This window comes from Pseudophryne corroboree, chromosome 6, assembly GCF_028390025.1.
Source record: "Pseudophryne corroboree isolate aPseCor3 chromosome 6, aPseCor3.hap2, whole genome shotgun sequence".
NCBI lineage: Eukaryota > Metazoa > Chordata > Amphibia > Anura > Myobatrachidae > Pseudophryne > Pseudophryne corroboree.
Window position 1 is genome coordinate 447669950 of NC_086449.1, and position 7014 is coordinate 447676963.

At 42.2% G+C, this 7014-nt stretch overlaps 1 pseudogene; it reads left to right on the forward strand.

The window, feature by feature from the left end:
- Window positions 1-6549: 6549 nt before the first annotated feature.
- Window positions 6550-6668, forward strand: LOC134937889 (5S ribosomal RNA; annotated as a pseudogene).
- The last annotated feature ends 346 nt before the right edge of the window (window positions 6669-7014 follow it).

Genomic DNA, 7014 nt, shown 5'->3' on the forward strand with positions numbered 1-7014 from the left:
AAAACTACTGAACCTGCCCTGCCATCATCTGAAGCAAGAAGTGGTAACGAGGTGGAATTCAACCCTCTATATGCTTCAGAGGTTGGAGGAGCAGCAAAAGGCCATTCAAGCCTATACAATTGAGCACGATATAGTAGGTGGAATGCACCTGTCTCAAGTGCAGTGGAGAATGATTTCAACGTTGTGCAAGGTTCTGATGCCCTTTGAACTTGCCACACGTGAAGTCAGTTCAGACACTGCCAGCCTGAGTCAGGTCATTCCGCTCATCAGGCTTTTGCAGAAGAAGCTGGAGGCATTGAAGAAGGAGCTAAAAGGGAGCGATTCCGCTAGGCATGTGGGACTTGTGGATGCAGCCCTTAATTCGTTTAACAAGGATTCACGGGTGGTCAATCTGTTGAAATCAGAGCACTACATTTTGGCCACCGTGCTCGATCCTAGATTTAAAGCCTACCTTGGATCTCTCTTTCCGGCAGACACAGGTCTGCTGGGGTTGAAAGACCTGCTGGTGACAAAATTGTCAAGTCAAGCGGAACGCGACCTGTCAACATCTCCTCCTTCACATTCTCCCGCAACTGGGGGTGCGAGGAAAAGGCTCAGAATTCCGAGCCCACCCGCTGGCGGTGATGCAGGGCAGTCTGGAGCGACTGCTGATGCTGACATCTGGTCCGGACTGAAGGACCTGACAACGATTTCGGACATGTCGTCTACTGTCACTGCATATGATTCTCTCAACATTGATAGAATGGTGGAGGATTATATGAGTGACCGCATCCAAGTAGGCACGTCACACAGTCCGTACTTATACTGGCAGGAAAAAGAGGCAATTTGGAGGCCCTTGCACAAACTGGCTTTATTCTACCTAAGTTGCCCTCCCACAAGTGTGTACTCCGAAAGAGTGTTTAGTGCCGCCGCTCACCTTGTCAGCAATCGGCGTACGAGGTTACATCCAGAAAATGTGGAGAAGATGATGTTCATTAAAATGAATTATAATCAATTCCTCCGCGGAGACATTGACCAGCAGCAATTGCCTCCACAAAGTACACAGGGAGCTGAGATGGTGGATTCCAGTGGGGACGAATTGATAATCTGTGAGGAGGGGGATGTACACGGTGATATATCGGAGGGTGAAGATGAGGTGGACATCTTGCCTCTGTAGAGCCAGTTTGTGCAAGGAGAGATTAATTGCTTCTTTTTTGGGGGGGGTCCAAACCAACCCGTCATATCAGTCACAGTCGTGTGGCAGACCCTGTCACTGAAATGATGGGTTGGTTAAAGTGTGCATGTCCTGTTTTGTTTATACAACATAAGGGTGGGTGGGAGGGCCCAAGGACAATTCCATCTTGCACCTCTTTTTTCTTTTCTTTTTCTTTGCATCATGTGCTGATTGGGGAGGGTTTTTTGGAAGGGACATCCTGCGTGACACTGCAGTGCCACTCCTAGATGGGCCCGGTGTTTGTGTCGGCCACTAGGGTCGCTAATCTTACTCACACAGTCAGCTACCTCATTGCGCCTCTTTTTTTCTTTGCGTCATGTGCTGTTTGGGGAGGGTTTTTTGGAAGGGACATCCTGCGTGACACTGCAGTGCCACTCCTAGATGGGCCCGGTGTTTGTGTCGGCCACTAGGGTCGCTAATCTTACTCACACAGCTACCTCATTGCGCCTCTTTTTTTCTTTGCGTCATGTGCTGTTTGGGGAGGGTTTTTTGGAAGGGACATCCTGCGTGACACTGCAGTGCCACTCCTAGATGGGCCCGGTGTTTGTGTCGGCCACTAGGGTCGCTAATCTTACTCACACAGCTACCTCATTGCGCCTCTTTTTTTCTTTGCGTTATGTGCTGTTTGGGGAGGGTTTTTTGGAAGGGCCATCCTGCGTGACACTGCAGTGCCACTCCTAGATGGGCCCGGTGTTTGTGTCGGCCACTAGGGTCGCTAATCTTACTCACACAGCTACCTCATTGCGCCTCTTTTTTTCTTTGCGTCATGTGCTGTTTGGGGAGGGTTTTTTGGAAGGGACATCCTGCGTGACACTGCAGTGCCACTCCTAGATGGGCCCGGTGTTTGTGTCGGCCACTAGGGTCGCTTATCTTACTCACACAGCGACCTCGGTGCAAATTTTAGGACTAAAAATAATATTGTGAGGTGTGAGGTATTCAGAATAGACTGAAAATGAGTGTAAATTATGGTTTTTGAGGTTAATAATACTTTGGGATCAAAATGACCCCCAAATTCTATGATTTAAGCTGTTTTTTAGTGTTTTTTGAAAAAAACACCCGAATCCAAAACACACCCGAATCCGACAAAAAAAATTCGGTGAGGTTTTGCCAAAACGCGTTCGAACCCAAAACACGGCCGCGGAACCGAACCCAAAACCAAAACACAAAACCCGAAAAATTTCAGGCGCTCATCTCTAATATTAAATCTCATTGCAACATTTGCAAATTTGACAAGTCCACCTTTTTTTGTAACATTAAATTAGTGTTGCAGATTTTCCGTTTGGGCGTGCTTTTGCAATTGGTTGTAGTTTTTGCTAATTTGTACTTTTTACGATCCTTACTTAATTAGCCCCCATATTCATTAACTTAGATAATGTGCAAATAAAGAAATACGATATAGAGAAAAAAAAACAATTCAGCCAACTAAAGATATTTTAGTTACATTTCTTAGCAGCATGCCCGAACTTCAATCCTAAATCTCCTGAGTCAACTTTTTCCTCAGTATTTACTATGAGAATATGTCATCAAGACTCATCCAGATGGTAAATGCCATTTCTGACGGGAGAGATGTGTGCTGAGCGATCTTAACACAGACCGCTCAGCACACATCTCTCCCCCCGCTCAGCACAGCGCAATGTGCTAAGCGAGGGGGGACAACAATGGGGACCCACTCACTTCACACAGGGCTGAAGTGAGCGACCTGCTAGATTGAGCCTGCATGCGGGCTCAATCTAGCACTGGTGATAGCGATGAACGGGGCTGCGCATCGCTATTGCTGGGGGGCATACACACAACAGATCTGTGCTTAAAATCTAAGCAATCTAGTCAGATTGCTTAGATTTTAAACACGGATCTCTCCGTGTGTACCCCCCTTAAGTCTTATCTGTCTCAACATATGTAGATCCCTCATTGTGTCAAACTGATGTGACATGTGAAGGTCTGTGCACATGTCATACTCTTGGTGGCCTTAGTTTAGGTCCTTCACCTTTACTCCATGTGACTCAATTTTCAGCAGCCATTGTAACTTTTATAACTTCATCAGGAGCATATGTTGAAGGTGTGGGTTCTGTTCCACACAGAAATGTATTGAGCCCTAATTGAGATCTTACAACACACACTGGGAATTGTCTGCCTGTAAACTTTGCCTCTTCCAGACCAACTTTAAACTCTGAGAGAACAACAAGAATCCCATAACTATCATACATACCTGCAAATAGCAAAGATTCCCTGCAAACGGGACTGCATGCACTGCACTTCTTGATTGCGTAAGAGCACTTTTCTCCTCTTGGTGGCTATTATACCAGAATTTCTGGCATTAACATCTATATTATGCATTGATGTCCAAAGAGGCCAGAATCTCCCTATACTAAATATCCCTAAATAAGGAACTGAGACTGTTTTTAATGAGACCGGCCCTATATTATCTATGCTAATCAGACCAAGCAGCATTACTATATGTGTGTGTTTATCAATCTTTTAATGTTCAAAATACATTGATTTTTTATTAAAAATGTTTATTATCAAGTAAACTGCAACATATATTTTTATTTATATCCCCAAACCCCAGCGCTTCTCTCTTTCTCTTTCGCTTAACTAAAACATAACTACTTTAATATTCACGTTGTTGATATCATTATTTAGATCAGGGATGGGGAACCTTCGGCCCTCCAGCTGTTGTTGAACTACACATCCCAGCATGCCCTGCAACAGTTTTAGCATGGCCAAATATCAAAACTGTAGCAAGGCATGCTGTTATGTGTAGTTCAACAACAGCTGGAGGGCCGAAGGTTCCCCACCCCTGATTTAGATAATAACAGATCTTAGTGGAGTATATCTTTTTAGCTATAACATCAGTTATTGTATCAAAGTAATCAAACATTTTTTTAAATCACACAAGATCAGTTTTCTTTAAAGTGAGTTGTAAGTAATTTTCTTATCAGTTTCACCACTGTGTCCAGGAAGTGTTCTCCAGATCAATCTTGTTTTCTTCCGCAAGTGCTCACAGCAGACATTTCATGTTTGCATACACAAGAAAGATTGTATTTAATTTCTCAATATTATCTTCATCCTGTAGAACACACTACATTCAGGCTCATACTGACCCACCAGGGTACCGGGGGATTCATTCCCGGCTTATAGCCACTCCCACTTATGTAGAGGTTGGGTCCTATCAATTGTTATCGGGCCACCACAGCCAAGCAGTCATTGTTGCCGATCATTACCATGGCCAGGCAGTCATCAGCTATTGACTGACCAGGTGGCTGCACATTTTATTAAATTGCAGTGTGAGTTCTGTCTATTTTTCTTCAAGTCATAGGAACTCCTGCTCAAACTGTGAAGCACTATACAGATTTGCTGCATAAAATGGCAGCTAGGAAGGCATCACAATTCATATCCTTAAAGGTGCCCAGATGATGCACTCTCTAATAGCCAAATCTCTGTGGCAGACTGCCACATCACTACATACAGTATGGGCCCCTACCCCTGCATTCCCCTGGTGGGCCCTTCGTGCCCCAGTCCGACACTGCCTACATTATATTATCATCTATGGTTCTTCAGAAATCTTAGCTGCCCCTATCACACATGCATAGCAATTCTGTTTGTCTATTAATTAAAACACAGTGTAATAAATACTTTATAAAGTACTTATTAAATACCTCAGGAATTCATGTAGTAGAAGAACAGGAGAGATGCTGTTAGCTTGCATCAATATTTTAGAAAAGGAAATACAGTACAGGACTAATGATAATTGCAGTCAATTAATCTTCAAAGGCCATTTCATTTTTATTTTATGTGTATAAATGAGTACAGGCATATTTAGTGCAACTATAGCGCTAAAATGAGTTAGTTTGACTGACTGCAGCTCCTAGTTAAAAAAAATAGTGGAAAATTGTGTACATTGTCAATCACACTTATAGATATTATGCAATATTACAAATAAAACACTTGCATGGTGTAAAACATAAAGGACATGGTTAAACAATATTACTAAAAACAGTAGGAGGCTTAAGCACTTAACTAGTCAAGATTATTGTCCTTTCTCTTAACAGATTGTATCGATTGTAAGTTTGCAAGCAGGGCCTTCCTACCGCTATCTTTGTTTCTATCACCCAGTTCTGTTTATTATTATTGTTGTTTCCAATTGTAAAAGACAACGGAATTTGCTGCACTATATAAGAAACTGTTAATAAACAAACAAATAAATAAATAAATATATTAAAATTTTTATGTACTATCAGTGATCACTTTAATTCTGCCTATGGATCCCCTGGTGGCTATTGCGCATGTGTGGCTTTCAGTGATGTGCGGTCGGGTGAGGCAGGTGAGGCAGAGCCTTTCCTGTCAAACTATTGTATAAGCCATAGTTTTGACTATATAAAGTATATGAGAAATACTAAGAATATATTAGAAATATCTTCTTTGTATTATTCTAATCATTTTTACAGTCAAAACCCTGAAGTAAAAAGTTTATGTGCCACCCCTGTCTATCTATTCTACACATCTATGATCAAAATTCACCCAATTTCCAGAAGTACATACTGCTGCATGTTTGTATAATGTAAATCTGGCTCTGGTACTACTCAGTGTCTCCTAATCCATTTACCTCACCACACATACCTGATGGCTTTAGAGCTGTGCATGAACAATTCAGAAAACCTTTGGGGCATTCATGCAGTACACCAGAGAGGGATCGCAAGATCTCTTTACGGCAGGTATGCCCCATATGTGGTAACCTACACCCTAACAGGAAAACCTTCATGGACATGGAGAAGAAAAAGGAATACAGAATTAAGGAATACATGAATTGCAACACTCAATCGGTCATATACCTCCTAGAATGGGACTGTGGTAAACAATATATTGGGAATACAAAGAGGCCGTTAAAGCTAAGGATACAGGAACACGTGAGGAATATTAGGAACAAAGTGGAGAGCCACGCTGTCTCCCAACACTTTACCTCAACACATAACTCCAATCCAGAAGTCTTGACATTCAAAGCCATAGAACTGGTGAAATTGGGAGAAAGAGGAGGAGATCTCGCTAACAAACTGTCACGCAGAGAGATGTTTTGGATATTTCAATTACAGACACTACAGCCAAAAGGATTCAACGACAATTACGAGATCACTCCTTTCTTGTAAAAACGGTACAAAATCTTCATTCATGTATTCCCAATTCCTTACCATATAATTCCCTTCCAAAATGCGGGATCCCTTCCCCCCCCCCCCCCCCAACCCCTATTCAAGAGTCGGTTCACAATCACTAATGTTCACCATTTAAATTAGTAAATTAGTGAATATGCAAAGGATGGAGTGTGAATCATTAAGGCACAACGTCGTTACAGTCATACCACGCTGGAAATGCCCAAACACGTCTGATCTTGGAAGCCAAGCAGCGTTGGGCCTGATCAGTACCAGTAGGGGAGACCATCTGGGAAGATCAGGTACTGTATGGTACGGTAATTAATAGTGGCCTGAGGAAGGTACACTCTATATCTACCCTGAACATTGAGTAATAATATCACAAGCCATATAAACACTAATATATACTGCACTTGTATATTTACCACCCATATCACTGATGCATAGGCACTTTATATTAAATGCAAATATTAGCATTTCTAGTTATAAATGAATCCCTAGTCACTATAAATAAGCACCTGCACCTGTACGTTTAATGCACAAGCACTTTAATATGTGAACCTTAGCATTTCTAGCTATAAATTAATCCTGAGTCTCTCCATGCACTTTAATATTAATTCAATTCACCATTGCAATATAAATAAACACCTGCACTTGCAT